General features: G+C 40.0%; 1 protein-coding gene across 5 annotated transcripts in view; it reads right to left on the bottom strand.

The window, feature by feature from the left end:
• The window catches only part of ADAM22 (ADAM metallopeptidase domain 22), a 115563-nt gene that overhangs the window by 73070 nt on the left and 24453 nt on the right, over positions 1-18040 (bottom strand). For all 5 annotated transcript variants that reach the window (XM_059470644.1, XM_059470653.1, XM_059470663.1 and 2 more), the window contains exon 2: positions 61-127. The gene's annotated coding sequence lies outside the window, so the exon portion shown is untranslated. The remainder of the gene's footprint in view (positions 1-60; positions 128-18040) is intronic.

Here is an 18040-nt window from a genome sequence, read left to right as displayed (position 1 = left end):
ATCAAAAGCCAAGCAAATTAAAAAAGAGAAACATAAAAAGGAAATTCTTGAAATTCTTACTTTAACTTCCACTGTCTTCCCACCTTGCTCGATATGCCTCTCAAGATATTCAGAAGACAGCAGGTCACTGCAAGAAGACAAAAAAAAGAACTGTAAGCCTTGTGCATGTGTTCTTGTACTCCCTCTCAGCAAGCACTGGTTAAACATTTACATTTGAAAAGGGCAAAACCTGCAGGATACTTTCCCTGAAATGTTCATAAAAATCATTGAAACAGCCATGTCCAATGGAGTTACACAGTGCATGGGATATACTGATTTCAACAGCAGAAGGTGGAACAAGGGAAATTGAGGGGAGTTTCTTCATGGAAGGTCCAAAACCAACCACCGACACTGATTGTAGTTCAAGAGACTCCTCTATTTGCTGCTAAAAGCAAACAGCACAGAAGTTAGGTGAACTTCAAAAAAAGCAAAAAATCAGAAGGATGGGGCACCAGCTGGAATCTGAGGGAAAACATCCGCTGTGTTGGAAGGTTTCAAAGGACACAATGGCACAACAACGACATCACCTTGTCAGACCGAGATGGTGGGCTCAGTGAACACTGCATGGCAAAGCCGTGGGCCCCAGGAGCTGCAGGCTCACAGTGCACGTGAATGAACACACTCCCTGGGAGCCCTGCAGCTCCAGCAGTGCCAGAGGAAAAGGCTCTGGGCAACAGCAATCCCAGCCTCCAAACACACAAGGACTTGGAACAAACACCAAGGAGAAAAAACAATCAGACCTGAGGCAAACATATATAAATTAAATGCAGGCTGTATTTACTAAGCCATTCAAATGCTAAACCAGTCAAATTATCTTCCTCATAGTTATTTTCTAGTCAGGCAAACCACAGAATTGGTAAGATTGGAAGAGACCCCATTATCTACATCGTAAAATTTACTAAGCAGGTTCAAAGACTACAAAATTTTACTGAGATTAAATCAGTAAAAAGTCTTGCTATTGTTCCACCTCAGTGACAATTAAGCTAGAAGAGATGATTAATTGGTAAAGAAAACCTGGCAAGAGGCAGATTGGCCACTGGGGCAGGAGGCAGTGTGCACAAACCTGCTCAGCAGAAGAGGCAAAAATTCAGTATTTCTCCTTCAAACAGCAAAACACCTGAGCATAGACAAGAACTGACCTGATGTGGGAGGGCAGGAGCAGCAGAGCAGTCCCACGGCAGGGGCTGCTCAGCTTTCCAGACTTTCATCCTGGCCAAACAAGCAGCAGGACCATGGACATTTTTGCTCACAGAGATATTGGTGACTACCCTGAGGGAGCCCCAAGCAGGACAAAGTTGGAAGTATGGATCCTCCAATATCATCCCTAAAAACTGCCAGCTTGCTATTTGCATTAATTACCTAGGAACAAAATGTAGGAGCATTCCAATGAAATATGCTGATAACATTAATTTGGAAAGCATGGGAAATAAAAAAGATTGAAAAAACTCCCATAGGAAAGACCTGGATGATCTTCAAGACTGGTTATTAGAAAGAGGATCAAATTCCATTGTACAAACAGCAAATTTATGCACTTAAGGGCCAGAGGGAATTTCTATTAAATTTTTTGGAAGGCCTGGTTTATAAGGAAGAGAGCCATGACCACACTTGTTTCTGGCAAAATGATTTGGCAGATCAATAGAATTTCTTCCTGGAAAACACAGCTGTCATCCCAGAATACATCAAAGATGTATTTCCAGTCAAACTGAGGTATGATTAATATCACTGCCCAAAGGAGACCTCTTCTCAAATATTGCAGACAGGTACTGGACAGCTTTGCTTACAAAGTTCCAGTACCTGGAAACACAGAGGGGCTCCTGAAGTCTAGCAAAAAATGGAGCTGTGAGGGAATGTGAACACACCTCAATTTACACATCACGATACAGGAGCAACTAATTGGGCTATAGAAGATACTGCCAAAATCTCAAATGCATAAGGACTGCCAATAAGCCAATGGAAATTGGATGTTAAAAAAAAATACTTTGTATCTAAGTGTAAGGAAGGGACAGAGGCAACAAAATGAGAAATGCTAACAAATTTCTAAATGGGAGCATCTGTGGGACAACTGTCCATGGAGGTGGGCTTTCCTCTGACTCAGAGAGTTCACAGCTGGTCACTGCTGGAAGCAGGAGGTCTCAGTGCCCCCTCAGGAGCAAGCCCTGAACCAACCTTGCGTCAGCACAAACACTCATCAAAACACTCTCAGTGCCAGAGCTAACACTCATCAAAATACTCTTGGTGTCAGCACTGGCACTCTTCAAGGTACACTCGGGAGGGTTCCACAAAACCATGGGTTTGCTGCATTAGGGAACTGAAATCCCTTGACAAGAGGTACAATCAGCCTTAGAGCAAAGGAGGGAATGAGCAGCTCTCAATAAGAGTGAAAGGAAGAGTGAGTGACTCCCTTGGCTACTGCAGAACCAGCGTGAGCCCTTTAATTCTGGCCAGCCCCAATATCTGTATGGATGCCTGGCACAGCCTGCAGATGAGCCATTACTGAGGAGCACCTAAAAGAGATGCTGTTGGATTACTGACTACAATACTCTGACTCCTCTTAGAAGTGAATATTAAATATTTAGGCTACTCATGCCCTGAGGGAAGCTCAAAGACTTCTATAAGGTCTTGTATGCATTTTCCAGATTTAGTAATTTAGACAGATGTTCTTTTATAATGAATTTCGCTTAGCTTGCTGAAGTTAGTGATATAGCTTCCCAGCATTGACTACCCTCTTTTAGCAGAAGTTTATGCTTCCATAAATTTAATAACGATTCCTTTACAGCTTAAGGCTCTACTTTTACTCTTTGTTATTTCAGGGGGACTCAGTTAAACTGATGTCTTCCTCCTTATTGGATGGACACAAAGGTTTTCATGCCAAGCAAGATGCAAGAGATTATAAAATGTAAGATAGTAAAGTAAGTATATAGTACAAAGAGAATAGCTTAACTCTGACCTTAGAGTTGTATTTGGGGGGATGACAAGGAGAAACACAGGTTCTTCTCATGTGGGTCTAACAAAATTATTGCTTTTTAAAAGACACTGCTGTTAATGTTTTAATGTTCTGGAAGATCATATGTTACGTTCTCAAAAATCTGGAAATTGTGCCTGGCATGAGAAAACAAAGACATTGATCATTCACTGCCTTGTACAACACAAGAATTAGAAGGTAACAAAAGAGGTCAGTGACCTCAAAACTAATAAAAAGAGAACCTTTTCTGGCACAGCTGCTGATTGCAATGTTCAACGTAGTGCAGGAAAGCATGAATGCTAGAGGTTTGTACGAGTTCAAGCTGGGAATGGACAAGCTAGTGGATGTAACTGGGAGCTGCCAAACACACTGTGGCTGACTCAAAGTGTTGGAATCCTGGAAAAGAGCTCTGGAGAAGCCTCATACATGCTTGCTCAGCCCTTCCACTTTTCCCTCACTATGGGCCCTGGGCTACTGGGACTGGGCAGCTGGGCAAGTGTCCCTCTGTCCTGCCTGGGCTGCTCTGCCTGCACCATGAAGGTCCTGCTTCTCCTCAGGGTCACACAGTGTCCCGTGGCAGCCAGCTCCAGGGTTGCTGATGGTCAGTCAGCTGCTCTTCTCCCACCCACCACCCCAGTGTGGACATTCCCAGGCTGTTCAAGTTGTATTTACTTTCAAAGTAAGCCACAAGAACAATTTCTAAACAGGCCCATCCATTTTTTCGTCCTGTTCAGTCCTTACTTTGAGGACAAAAGAGCTAGAAACATTTGGGGAGCTGCTGGCATTCCCACCCCTCTCAAGGTCTGTCACAAGTGCCTTGATTCCTGAAATGATCCTGTCTGGAAGGGAAAGACCACAAGGTCACTTGCCTGCCCAGCTCCTGGGGACTGAGAGCACAGCTTGCAAACAGACCACAGATCTGAAATGTAGAGACATTTTTAAAGCCTACCCTCAGTAACACGGCAGGATATGTCTGAGAATATTTTATCACTAGAAAAACCCATAAATGACACCATGTTATGCTTTATTATTATGATTCACAGCACTGAAAATATCATAAAACCACAACACTCTTGCAGATTCAATAATGCAACCAATGCTATTAAAAACTAAGCTACAAACCAACCATTATACACAATCTTAAAAACTCAGGCCAGAAGGTATCACCCCCTAGGTGGAGTCATGTTTTGTCTACAGCAACAGTACAGGCACAGAACTGCACCATTAGAAGGCCTTTCTTTAAAACAAACAAAAAACTAGATTAAAATACCTGTGAAACATGATTATAATTATTTAAGCAAGATAAGACAATAAGCATTAAAATAATATGCATTTCAACATAAATAAATGCACACTTTCCTATGCTATAATTTAACTTGCCTGCCGATCTATCCTAGACACCATCTTTGTCAGCTTAAGTGGTAGTTTTAGTATTAATTATAAATAAAACTGGCATGTTAAAAAAAAAAAAAAAAAAACAGATTGTGAAAAAAAATCTTAGGAACACAAGGGATGAAAAAATTACAGAGAAAACCCACCAACACTATCATTGGCAATATTGCAGAATGAGATTTTCAGAAATATTTGCTGAGGCATTGGTACAAAATTTTTGAAAAGGCATGGAAAAAAACTGCATATGTTAACAACTAAAAATAAAACATTTCACAGGAAAAAAAAAGCACATGTGATCTGTTGCTTTTACAAGGAAAAACACTGCTACACTAATAATGGCAATTCTGTTGTCAGAGGTTTGTTATTTCAGTGTACACAAATTAAGTAGTGTCATTTTGTTTACAGCAGCAGCATTCTTGAAGCATTACCTAAAGTCCATATGAGCCCATCCCATACAGACTCAATTGCATAAGGGCCAGAACAAAAACAAAAAACTAGAAAAATCCCCTTTGCTCTTCCAACCGTCCCAGTACACAAGAGGCATAAGCTGGATGAATTTTATTGCAGAATAGGCCCCCAACTAAGGAAATTATCCTTATCCAAGATGATGCATATAGATGCACCTAAATTCTACCTTGAATCAACAGTTTACCAAAAGGAAGCTGGGATTGGGAACCCATGAAAACAGATGGGCTTTGGATAGAGACGGGTTCCCCAGCAGAAAGAGGTTGCTCCAGGAAGAAAAAAAGGTTAAAAAAACGTGTTGGCAAGACAAAAGAGGACAGAAGAGTCAAGTGTTTAAAGAAACAGAAAGAAAAAATAAGCGATTACAAAGCACTTCAAGTCAAAAGAAGGGGGGAAAAAAGGTGATTAAAGACGTTTCTAAAAGGAAGACGTTTGCATTTGAATGTGAAATTGAGAAAAACCTGGGAATTATCCCTGTAAATTTAATAGAAACTTTCAAACAGAGAAGGAAAATGCCTATCACCAGCTTCTGAACAAAAATTAGCTCTCCAGATTAAAAAGACTGAAAAAAGTAACAGTTACAGAAGAAAAAGAGCTGAAATTATAGGGTTCTCTTTAGAGGTCATAGGAAGAATTAAAAAGTTAAGAAAGGTAGAAATAAAGTGAGTTCATAAACATAATGCTATAATGTATCTTTGTCAGCATCAGTGTTACAAATAAAAGAAATGACTGGCTTCTTGATAATATGATATCATTGCTGTGTCTCCTCGAACACTGTAGAAATTCTTAACCATTTATTCACCCTCACTTGTCTCCACAACTCTCCATTATGTACACCTGAAATTTCCGATTAAATATGATGCCAGACAAGAACATCAAGTGAGAGATCTGCAGGAAGATGCATTACTGAAAAGGAAGACAAGGTTTTAGTTGAAATCAGCAGAAAGGTCTGGACGGGTCGAATGCCAGCAGGAAATTATCAGCAGACATATGGAGACCTTCAAGAGAAACGAACAGGTTCAAGGAAATGATGGAGACAGTGATAAGAGATAGATGCCATATCAACTGCACAATCAATGCTAGCCCTGGGGCAGAGCCAGCTGTGAGAAGGAAGCCTCCTGCAACACCATGCTCGAGAGGGCTGCAGTAAGAGGAATGGGCACTGTCAGGGTACCAGGCACATGAAGATGAGGAAGCTTCCCACAAAATGAAATATTCTCCCCCAGTGGTATACATCCTTTAACAATTATTAACAGAAATATCAGCTATGGAAGGAGTGGCTATCAGAGGACATTTTTAGTACAGCCCATCTTGTACACCAAGAAAGATAAGGCAGGTTGATTGCCATAAAACAAAGAGCAAGAAAGTGGAAAACTGGATGAGAGGGACCAGAATGGATGTTTCTATCTGCCAGTCAGTAAGAGTACAAAGGACAATTTGTATTATCTTGCATTACATTCTTGTCCTGGAACATTTTCAGTATCAGCCATGAGCTAACTAAAACATACAGCAAGATAAACTCAAAAAAGCCACTTAGCTGGCAGATTTCTGTATCTCACTACATGGGACACTTTAATTCTTCTTTATCCTTATGCCTACCCAGAAACCTCTCTGCTCATACATGATTTTCTTTTCACTTCAGGGGGGATTAGCTATCTCCATACTCTATGAACCAATCTGCTTTAATAGCCACAGCTCTGAAACTTTCATCTGCTCCTTCCCATCAAAAGAATTGCTGAATTTCTTTTTATGTGGATGGCTAATTTAATTAATGACTGTATCTGTTAAGTTAGCCAAATGGACTAATCAATCAGAATTAGATAGCTTCTCGTAGATATGGCAGCAATTTTCAAAGTGTCTACTCAGAGGAAGGAAAAAGCTACTGACAAAAACAGCCACTTCTTGTCTACACAAATTTAAGTTTCACCCCTTTTTAAAATATTCTTACTGTATTTTTCCGTCCTTATTGCAGCTTATATGAAAGGGAGAACGGACTAAGAAATTTCTTAGTTTTTCTACTCCTACTATTTAAGGCTTTCTTCAAAAAGAAATGAGGGACTTAAGAATGGGTTAAATTCTCAAAGGATTATACACAAATGCTGAATAGTACCCACTCTGACTCCTTTCCTGGAGCTTAATTTCACATTTCACAAAATTACACAACTTGAATCTCTGATGATATTTCTTCCAAATACTAACATTTGCTCACTTTTTTTTTCCTCTCCAGGGCTTCTCGCTTAGAACCTTAATGCCATCTGACTTGAAAATACACTTAGTCCTTTATCCCTCATAGCTACTGTGCCTGCAGGACAGGATAGTAACTGCCCTGCAGCCTAGCACAGACACAAACTGCAGAGCAGCTCTGCATCCCTGGGCAGGGCCCCCACCTCTGGCTTAGAGAAGAAATCTCACAGTTCTGGCTTACAAACAGCATGTGTTTCATTTCTGAACTGGCTTCGTTTCTTGATGGGAAAAGGTTTAAGCAGGTTGAAAGCATTCTTCCTTACTTTCACCAGATTTCTGTTACACACATGGCCCCTATTACTACCACAGAAAAGGAGAGAGTACACAGCAATAGCTGCAAGGAAAACCCTTGGAGCAGCAGCGGTGCTGAAGGCTCAGGCTGGTGTGAGCATCTCCTGTTGGCCGTGCCTTGTGACCGGGAACTGCACCTGAACTACACCCAGAGCCATTCTACAGTGCCATTCCCCATCTGCACTTACCACACCAGGGACTTTTTGGCCTGTCCTTTACAATGTTTGCAATTCAGTTTGAACTCCTCTATCTCAATGACTGTATGGGCAATTTTGTGAGAATGTAAAGATAAATAGATACTGCTTGCATTTTCCAGGGGAAAAGACTTAAAAGCTTGTGTTTAATATCTGCAGCTAGGAAGAGACATATTTACAAACTAACCATTTACTCATATCACCACAAGTTTCTTGCCAGTATGTTTTAAAGAAATCTGAATAAAGCTCCCTACTGCACAAAACTAAGAGCAAAACATAACTAAAGTAGCTCCAAAATCATAATTTCAGGTTCTGTTTTTTTATGGAAAGCTAAATATTAGCAATATTTTAACTCTATTTCTTGCATTAATATTAGAATATAGAAATTGGCAAATAGCATCTGATATGACATAACAATAGGGGTTTTTTAAGTAAGGCATAATAAAATATTATGTGGCACAAGCACTGCAAAGGTCACAAATTCTACATGGCAGTTAATTCATGCTGCTTGTGATGGAGGGATGGTGATTGCAGTCTTTCAGCAGCAGAGAGATTTAATCTAGTGTCCTAACAAGGAATCTGCACACACACACACACACACACACACAGCCTTCCCAGTATCCATGAGGAGACACAGCTACTCAAGGTACCCTAGCACTAAATGAGAGATTTTAACAGGCAGAAAGAGCAGACAGACGGTGCTTGCAAGATTCTTGTCAGGCAGAAAGGTGAAATGGGATTTTTCTAGCTCTAAACTTCTGTTTTCACAGGCAGAGCTGAAAGCAGTCTGGGCAAGGCTCACTTTGCTACTCATCCACGAGCTTTTCTGACAGTAATGATGGCAATGCAAGTGTCAATAAAACCTCACTCTTTTTTTGTTGATGAATAATTTACACCAGTAATTATTCAAGCAATTACTTCTTTTTTTCCTACAGAAATTTCAGAAATCCTATTAAAATGAGCAGGTATTTTTAGACCCTTACTACAAAGCAGTTTCCTCAATGCCTTTCTGCTCATGCACTTGCTACTTAAAAGTCAGGATAAAACAGTTCATTTTAGTACTTGAGAGGAAGGTAAATCATTGAGAAAGGGAAGAGGAATGCACATGAGAAGCACAGGCTATACATTTCCCTGCACAAAGGTACCAGTGAATTCTAATCCTGTTTTTTTAATATGCCTCTTCATATAGTCAAGCTGCTTTATACTACATGGAAAACCATTTCCCAAGTAAACTCACCAGTGATTTCAACCACATTTCAATCCAATTCTCTGTATAATGTGCAAAAATGCATCTTGAAAGAGAAAAACTGAGAAATTGAATGTGTAAGTATTATACATGGCCCTGTCATGATTTCATGCTATTAAAAACAAGCACACGCATTTTGTACAGGACATCTGTTATCATTTAGTGAAAGGACTTTACTAAATATTTTTATTTGGTAGCTTACTTCAAGATTTGCCCTCACATTCTAGTTACTGTATACATGGTCTTGCCCTGGAGCAAATTTACAAATTATTCCTGCACTCATGAACGTTTCCATTATGCTCTCTCAAAGTATTTGCACAACACAAATACTGAGTCCTCCACGTACTGCTCCTCAGGAGAGTCAGCACTTCCCTCACTACTAAAATGCTGTAAACTCTCTGTTTGGTCTGGGTGCCCAGTCTGAAACTTGATAGCACATATATTGCAGAAATACAGTGTCATTTTCATCTGAACACATTTCAGATGTGTCCTGCTCGGTGTTGCACTCTGGACAACTCTGGAGCTCTTGAAGCTCTTCAGAGCTGATCCCAAGTGCCCTCCTGGAGGTACCTGAAGAACAAGGAACTGTCCCTACAGCAAAGGGTGAAGGCTTCAGCGTGGGGGATGTTTGTCCAGAGCCATGCAGAAAACCCCTGTCAAAGTGACCAGGCACCACCACTTGCTTTGCATGTAAACAATTTCCTACCCAGCAACAGGAAACTGGGGCTGTGCAGCAAACCTCATTGCCAGCACGGCCTTGCTTCACCCCCAGGCTGCCTCACATTGACAACAAACAGTGCATAATTACAGAAATAAAATTTTAAAAATTAAGATGCAGAAAATAAGAATACAAAGGGACAAATTATGCTCTGCCTCAGCTTCTGCCTTTCATCACCTTCTTCTAAACTCCCTCTCACCACCACTACCTCCCTCTCCCTGGTCACATTCCTACACCTCCTTTACTCCCCAGCCCATCCATGCCACTGCTTCCTACGTCTGCATGATGCCAAGAAAGAGCAGAAAAGGAGTCAGTATCTCTTCAAGGGAGATACACTTTAGCACCAACATTGAACATACCCATCTTAAAATGTGCACCCTTAATGACAGCAAAGCTTTCCCCCACTGTGCCATCATTGATTTTATAAGCACTTAGGGCGATCCCCCCACTAACAATCATGGTTACCTGCTGCTTGAACTTTGCATTTTGTCCTGAATATTTGAAAGGTTGCATGCCCCAATAATCTTTTATGCAGTAGTCACCAAGAATCATTTCTTTTAAAGAGTGTGCTTTTTATATATGGAGTATTCAAATAAATAGATTGAAAAATTATATAGAAGCTTGGGGGTTTTGTTAATCTAGTGATTGCATCAACTGCTGAAGTACCTGAGACATTTCAGTGAAAAAAAGACCAGAAATAAAGGTTGCCCCTACTCTTACGTTCGCTCACAAAGGATGTTAACTATAGAAAAAGGTATACCTAAAAATAGTTTCAATTTAAAACATTAAAAACCTTAAATCTAGGAACTAGATTAGTTTCCAGAAACTATCCTGAAGAAGAAAATGTGATAGAATCTCAAAAAGATAGAAATGGGCTTGAAACTCTAAGACATTGAAAAAGCCTCTTCTTGGTAGAGGGGCTAAGAAAAAATGAGTCAAGACATGAAGAACATCTTCAGTGACAGGCAATTTAAAAAGCAAGAAGCTGAAACTACCTCCTGTAGCACTATAATTTCTCTATTTTGATAAAGAAGGTAAATTTTAATAGCATGGGTCATTGTGTGGATCAGAAGTCAAAGGTCTCATGCTTCAGTTGTGGATGAACCAGGATTTTAGCCTGAAACTAAGCAAAAAATTCCAATTGCAGAGTTAAGAGAGACAAGGAAAGAAGTTTCTTGAAGAAACAGGCTGCATTACTGGGAAAATATCTCAAAATATCCACACATGACAAGTGACACAAAAGCTTGTGAAATAAAATTCATAGCACATCTTAAAAATGAATGAAGAGTGGGAAGACAAGAGTCCCTTAACCACTGAATCCTCAGGAGCCAGATTCTGAGACAACACTAATCACTTAACTCCAGTCCAAGAAATTATCACAGCTCCCTCAAACTTACAATCATCAATCTTCATTTAGGATACACAATTACAAGAGTACAGCTAGCTTCAGAGAAGCAACAAAATCCATTTCCTAATGCTGTTCCAAGTCAAATTTGTCTGGCTTGCCAGATGGCTCTGGCATTGCTGATGACCCTGCAGGTTACTTTGCCTCCCTGTGTGTTACCTACCAGTAAATCATCCTCTCTAAACTCAAAAGGCTCTTCAATTCGAAGAGAGGATGGGGTGAGAATGGGGGGAATATGATAGAGGTTTACAATATCATGTGAGCCATAAATTAATGCAAAGCTGTTATTCTCTTAATTCCACATTAGTAAAATAGGGAAGTACTTGAAGAAATTAGAAGACCAATTTAAAACAGATCAAAGAATGCACTATGTCACACAACAAGTTGTGAATCTCTGCACCACATTGCCACAGGAGGCTGCACAGGCTAGCCGTGTCAGAAGGTATCTCTGAAAGGGACAGAAGCCATGGACACCGAGTCCATAACCAGGTGCTTTATAAAAGGCACACACAGGGATGTGCCTTCTGGCATCTCCATTCAGTCATGGATGTTATGGGGGTGAGTGGAATGGAACCTGAAAGTGGCCCAGCACATGTGCTCTTTCACAGCATTCCCTGTTTCCAGTGCCAGGACAGATGGACCATTGGTATGATGCAGTTTTGTTCCTTTTGTGTTTAATCACTGTCACTGTTTCTTAGGGTGAAATAAACACAGTAATTTGGTATTTCAAATTTACTTTTCTATCCAAAGTCATTTTATGAAACTGAGAGAAAGTATATTTGTGCTTACAGGATGCAAATTATTTTTCCACCTATTAGCACAGGATTGCTTTTAAATACAATGTTCATATGCACATCATGTAACCTGCAATAGGTGTACAGAGCAACAGTGGCCAGCATCACCCTGCTGGCTGCATCTATTGCAGAGACTGCTCCACATCTGTAACTGGAGATCCATTTCTGTAAATGCAGCTATGACAGTTTTCCATCTGTTGCTTCGTGGATGGGACTACAATTCAATTCCTACTGACAATCCTACAGCAAAACTCCTGCAGGTTCAAATATCTCTCCCTTTTCTTATCATAGGTCTCACATCCTTCATACCCTAAGACAAACTTTATTCCTCTATATACAAAACTTCCCATATTCACACCCCTCAAGACAACAAAACTCTGTATTAAGACCATCTATGCTGGTAGGTTTCTAAGTGGTAAGGGAACAGGATTAAAACCTTGATATTACTAGTGGTGATCATATATCCACCTAAATTGGTGCATTGATTGGTAAAAGAAGTTAAAAATAAAATTCTGGAGTTGTAGCTGGTTCAGTCACACAGCATTGGTACAAGTTCTCATTTGACTGATGCTCTGCTGCTACTACCAATTTCTTCTACACACACATCACACACATGCATTTGTGTGTGTGTGTGTGTGTACATATATATATATATATATATACACACAGAGCTCCTCTATATGCTATATATCCATATAAATTTAAATAGAATAGAGTTTACATCCCTGGGAGGCATCTGTCAATAATACACGATGCATGAGACATCCATCCAATCTGCTTATTTGTTTTCTCTTGCTCCTTCATCACACCTTTTTCCTATCCCTTTATTCTCATCTTTCATTTCATCTTCTCTTAAATCAGGACCAGTCCATAGTCCTGCAGAACTGTCTGTTGGGAGAATTCTAGCTCAAAATTCTAATGATTAGAAAACAGTAAACCACATGTTCTCTTTCCTGACTCAAACACAAACCAAATGTGTTTATCCTGCATACCCACCACTGTGTCTAATATGCTAACAGACATTTTTAGCACTTGACATGATTTATTCAGTCATGCTCAAAAATAAAACACCTCTAACTTCTCATGCTGCCACCTAAGCCATAGTTGAAATTTCAGAATACATATCCCAGGATGGAAAAACTGGCAGGTCAGAGCAGATCCAAGTATATTGAATACTTCCCACTGAGTTTTAAATCTGAATCACCACCTCCTTACATCTCCAGAATGCTTGCCACAATGTAGCAGGCTTATGATTCCAGCAGAGAGTCAAATTTTTCTTTTTTGTGACAATGCATATCCTTATGACTATCTTGTCTTTTCCTGCACCCTCTCATGTTCCAGCTATGGTATGACTATAGACAGAAACATTATATGCCCATTTATAATGAGAATAGATTTCTAAGAAATATCTTATTTATTATTATCTATTAATCTTATCTATTTTTATCATGAAGTATTCTCTTCAGGATGAAAAGAGATCTTCACACTTGAGTGTGCCAGTTCTAATCACTACTTTTCAAAGAAATAACCTCTTCATTTAGAGGTTACTTATGTATTCCTTTTTCTGTTCCAGGACTGTCATATTTTCTGTAGTTCAGGCTGTCCACCTGACTTTTCAGATCTGGGCATTCTTTGCAAGCTGGCAACTATCTGGCATCAAACAGTTACAGTTTGAAGGTGGCACAGCAAAGCACTACAGTGATGGTGTAAAGTGCATCCTACAGGAGCAGATGAAGCATGCAATCAATTCCAGCAGATGCAGAAGCAAGAAGGAACATATTCTGCCATTCTGGCATATGTCTTTTTTTTCCTTCAAAGGGCTCCAAGTTAATGACTTTCCAAACAGCTGAATAAAATCAAGATGAAAACTTAAGTCTGTCTAGAAAGAGTTAATTTTCACAAAGCAACTGCATGACCAGCTTGTCCAGTAAAAATAAAAACAGATCTAAAGGTGCAGAACAGCTGCAGATCCTTTTAAATGCCACATAGCAGCATGTTAGAAAGCCTTGAAAGAATACAGCACTGCCCTGAAGAACACAGAATTTATTGCCCCTCAGATCCCTTGACTCTAATCCTGACTGACTCCTTCCATGCAGCACCTCACCACAAGGCCTCTAACAGCCTCCTCAGCAAAGAGACACGGGACAGACACCTCAGTGCCACTTCTGAAAGCCACCTTTCCTCTTTGCAGTCCTGTCCTTTTGCTCATCCAAGGGTCCACTCACAACTCCAGCTGTGGGATGTGAGGCACAGCTGGGTGATGGGGTCTGGCTGGGAGCACACCTGGCCCTGCAGAGCCATCCCCCCAGCCAGGACATGGTCACGTGCAGGTGGCTCCAGCTGTCACCTGCCTCTGAACGGAGAGATGCCTCTAATTAAAATTTTAATTCAGTGAATGACGAGTCTGAATTTGACCAAGCATTTTTACAATAAAGTTACTTTCAAATCTCCTGTCATCTTTGCTTGGCAGTCTCAGTGATGTGCTCACACTGTTCTAGCAAAAGAACTGCTCCAGCTCCTCACTTGTCCTCATCCTGAGGTAACCCAGTGTCCTAAAGGAACCTCTGCAGCAGAACAAAGATACAGAAGGACTTTTCCAAAAAGACAAGGAAGACATCCTCCCCTTTCTTCACTCGGCTGAGCCATGGGGAAACAGGGCAACCAGCTGGGAGGCTGGTCCCTCTGGGATGCCCTGCTCCACAATCAGCAGAGAGAGAGAAGTGGTTCACAAAGGCAGGACCTTACCCTCCCACCAGCCTCCTGCCCTCACCACCCTCTGCAGGAGCCCATGCTCTCCCTGCTGGCCTGAATATCCTGGGAGATTCACTTCCTAATTTAGGCACCTCTGAAAATCAGGCGGGGGAATACTCTGGGAATACAATCCAGCACCTCAGCGGAGAGCTCAAGAGCCTCTCACAGCAGTGCTCATCAGCTCTTGGGGAACATCATGCATGGTTTTGACAACAATAATTTAAATAAAGGGCACCACAGGTTATACCTACAGCTCACACTGAGAAGCACACATTCAAGACTGTATTCTCCTTTTCAGTACAAAAATGTATAAGGATATCCTTATTATCATCCTTACTGAGTATTTATAGAATCTTGCTCAGTACTTTAAATTATTTATGTTTCTAAAAATAATTCTCCTAACATGTCATGTATTGCTTATAATAAAAGCTAGATTTAAGACTCAGGTTCTAGAGTGCAATGAATTTATTAAGCAATCATCAGGGACAATAATGTGGCTTGCAGAGCAAGAAAAAACCTTCCAAATGCCCCACATAATACTGTAGAATTTAATTCTGAGCTAAAATATAAATTAGAGCTAACCAACCTCCACAAATTCTAATGGTTTTTAAGTTAGAAAACATACAGGGTTATACATATTTTTATACACCCAGACTTCTTTTTTTCCCCCCTCAGAAAAAACAGAGCCAGATATATTTACAATTCTACAACCAATTATTAATTTCTGTATACTTTTTCATGGGAATATTTTCAGTACATCTGGTAACACTGCTAGTACAACTGAAATCTGAGCACTCTATCTTAATATTTGGAGATGAGAATTAAAATGCAATTCACAAAAATAAATATAGCTGTTTCTTAAATCACAAAGACTCAGGCATGGACGAATATTTCTTCTAAGCTTATTGACTCTGCACATAGCTATCGGTGTTTGGGGAGGGATGATGTAATCTCAAACACTGATTGCCATAATCAGAAACTTACAAAAAAGAGAATTCAGAAGTAAAGTGGCAATGCTTTCAGAAGAATAAATGCATTTTCCCTTTACATTTGTTTTCCTTATGGACCAGCAATGTGTGAAGGTGGAATTAACTATGCTGTGTAACAGGTAGAGAATTGAGTGTAAGGACAGATAGCAAGATGTCTGAGACATCTCAGATGCACTGAAAACATTTTTTAAAAGTGCTGGCCAGGAATTTCCAACAAATGGTTTTACACCAGAAAAGTTCTTCCAACTTTTCCAGTGTGAAACCTTAATCCAAAATGTAACAGTTAAAACTATTTTCCCCCTACAGAAAGTATGTCCATACAGCCAAAGAATCAACTCTGTACACTCACATTCAAAGCCCTGATTTGCTTGATTCAGACCAAACAGTGTAACTGGAGTATAACTCCTAAAAAGAAGTGTTTCCTAATCATTGCTTTTCAGACTACACTTGGATTGTAATCAACTCCGTCATTTCTACTCTGTGCCATGCAAGTGATTCATTGGACCAAAGGAAACAAAAACAAGACTAACTGGAAAATGTTGGCATGTCTGAGATACAACAGGCTTTGCTTTAAGTCTCCTGAACTTACTGTCAGCTCTCTTTCCTCTTTGTTCCCAAATTGACATTTTCTCTCAAGAACTGACACATGAGATATTTTGAGCTGCTAAGCATTCATTATATTCATTAACAAAGCACTTTTGAAAACACAGCACTTTTGAAAATCAGTTCATTATCCAGAACCAGCGCTGTTCATTCCAGATTGATATTTTTGGCCAAGAATATGTCAGTGTTAAAACACTCGGAATGAGATTTTGGATGTGTAGGGGAACTATAAAGACACACCCAAGTTTAGAGGAAAGTTATTTTCTGGGAAAACATGGTTACACCACTGGCAGATGGGAGATGCTCTGCAGAACAGGCACATTCCAGCTCTTCCAACATCTGTATCATCACCTTACTGAGTTCAGACTTTACACAACAGTTTGTATTTCGGTTAGAGTGCAGAGCAAAGACCTGCTACACCTTCTGCATTACCAGAAGTGCCTGTCATCACTGAAATCTACTGACGTCACACTTTCTTACATAATATTTTTAAGGGAGACAAATCTTAACAGAGCAGAACCCTTTCTAAATACAACAGGATTTCTCTTCATTGAGGCTCACAGTCACTGGTGTATAGACACATTTCTCATGGAGAATCCCACCATTTCCACAGCTTATTTCATTTTGGTACAATAAACCCTACAGCTTTTCATTGTGGAAGACATGAAAAAACACAGAATCTATCCAAATATATATGGGTTTAGTTTTTGTATTGAACTTGAGTTTAAAATCTCCTCAAATAAAACTCAATTTAACACCAATAACACGATCAAACTCCTGAAATGTAATGATATATTATCTACTAAGTCTTAAGCCATATGTACAAATAGCGTGAAATTAACACTATTTAAACAAATTAAAAGTGAAGTAGATGTGTTTTCCCTTCACTCAAACACCCATTTCACTTTTTAACAGTTTGCAGGCTAAAATGCTCTTTGAAGTTCAATATTGCATTTGCAGAATATCAGCAGGAAGCACACATTAGGGGCAAGGGGAGGAGAGAAAACATTTCCATCTTAGAATGAGGTAAACGAGAAGCATGAAATGAAATAGTGCTGTTCAAGGTATTGTAAGCTGTTTGAGCAATTTTCTGAATACACAGGATGATGATATTGTTCTGAGACATGAAGTTCATGTTCCAGGCCATTTAATCTGAGCATGCACAAGGTGAAGCTGCCCAATTCCCGCCTAAATGAGTGGGAGTCAAGGGCACTCAGGCCCTGAAAGACCGAAGCCCTCTGAGATGAGGCAACACTCATGCCACCTTAACCTCAGATCACAGTGATTGGCCCTGTGCCAAGCATGCTTGGGCATGCCTGCCTGAATCCATGAATGTGCTTTAGCTTCATTCACAGAAAATGAAATAGAAGGTGACACTTATTCAGAAAATGTAGAATTAGACTTGCTCCTCAAAAGCACTGGTGTGCAGTAGAGCATGGGAGTTGTTCCTTCCAGCAAGGCAGAACCCCAGCCTCACACTCAACAGAAATGACAGTGAAAGAATGATTATTTACACTGTACAGCTATTCTCCATATTTATTCATGTTTATATATTCATTATTATATTACTAATACTCCAGTTGTACTATAATAAAGTAGCATTATTTATACTAACACACCATCACCTCAGAAAGGTGACGAGACACGTAGAACTGCAAATAAACTAAAATGCAAAAGACAGGAGCAGAGAACAAACCCCTGAAGTGTCCCAGTTCCTGAGGCCTAAGGAAGCCCCCTAAGCTGACCAGCATTCTCCCTCCCCACTATCTAAACCCAGCCCAAGTATTTAAAGGCCTTTGCCCACAGTATGTTAATATAGTTCTGTGCATGTCATAATTTTGTATCCAAAATCCCTTCATTTCATTTTCCAGTATATCTTAAAAGACCACTTTGTTACCATCTTTGCCATGTCCTAAATGGACCATAAATGGCACACAAGCTTTACAC

This window comes from Ammospiza nelsoni, chromosome 1, assembly GCF_027579445.1.
Source record: "Ammospiza nelsoni isolate bAmmNel1 chromosome 1, bAmmNel1.pri, whole genome shotgun sequence".
NCBI classification, from domain to species: domain Eukaryota; kingdom Metazoa; phylum Chordata; class Aves; order Passeriformes; family Passerellidae; genus Ammospiza; species Ammospiza nelsoni.
Note: the sequence above shows the minus strand (reverse complement) of the source record. Positions and strands in the feature narration are given on the sequence as shown.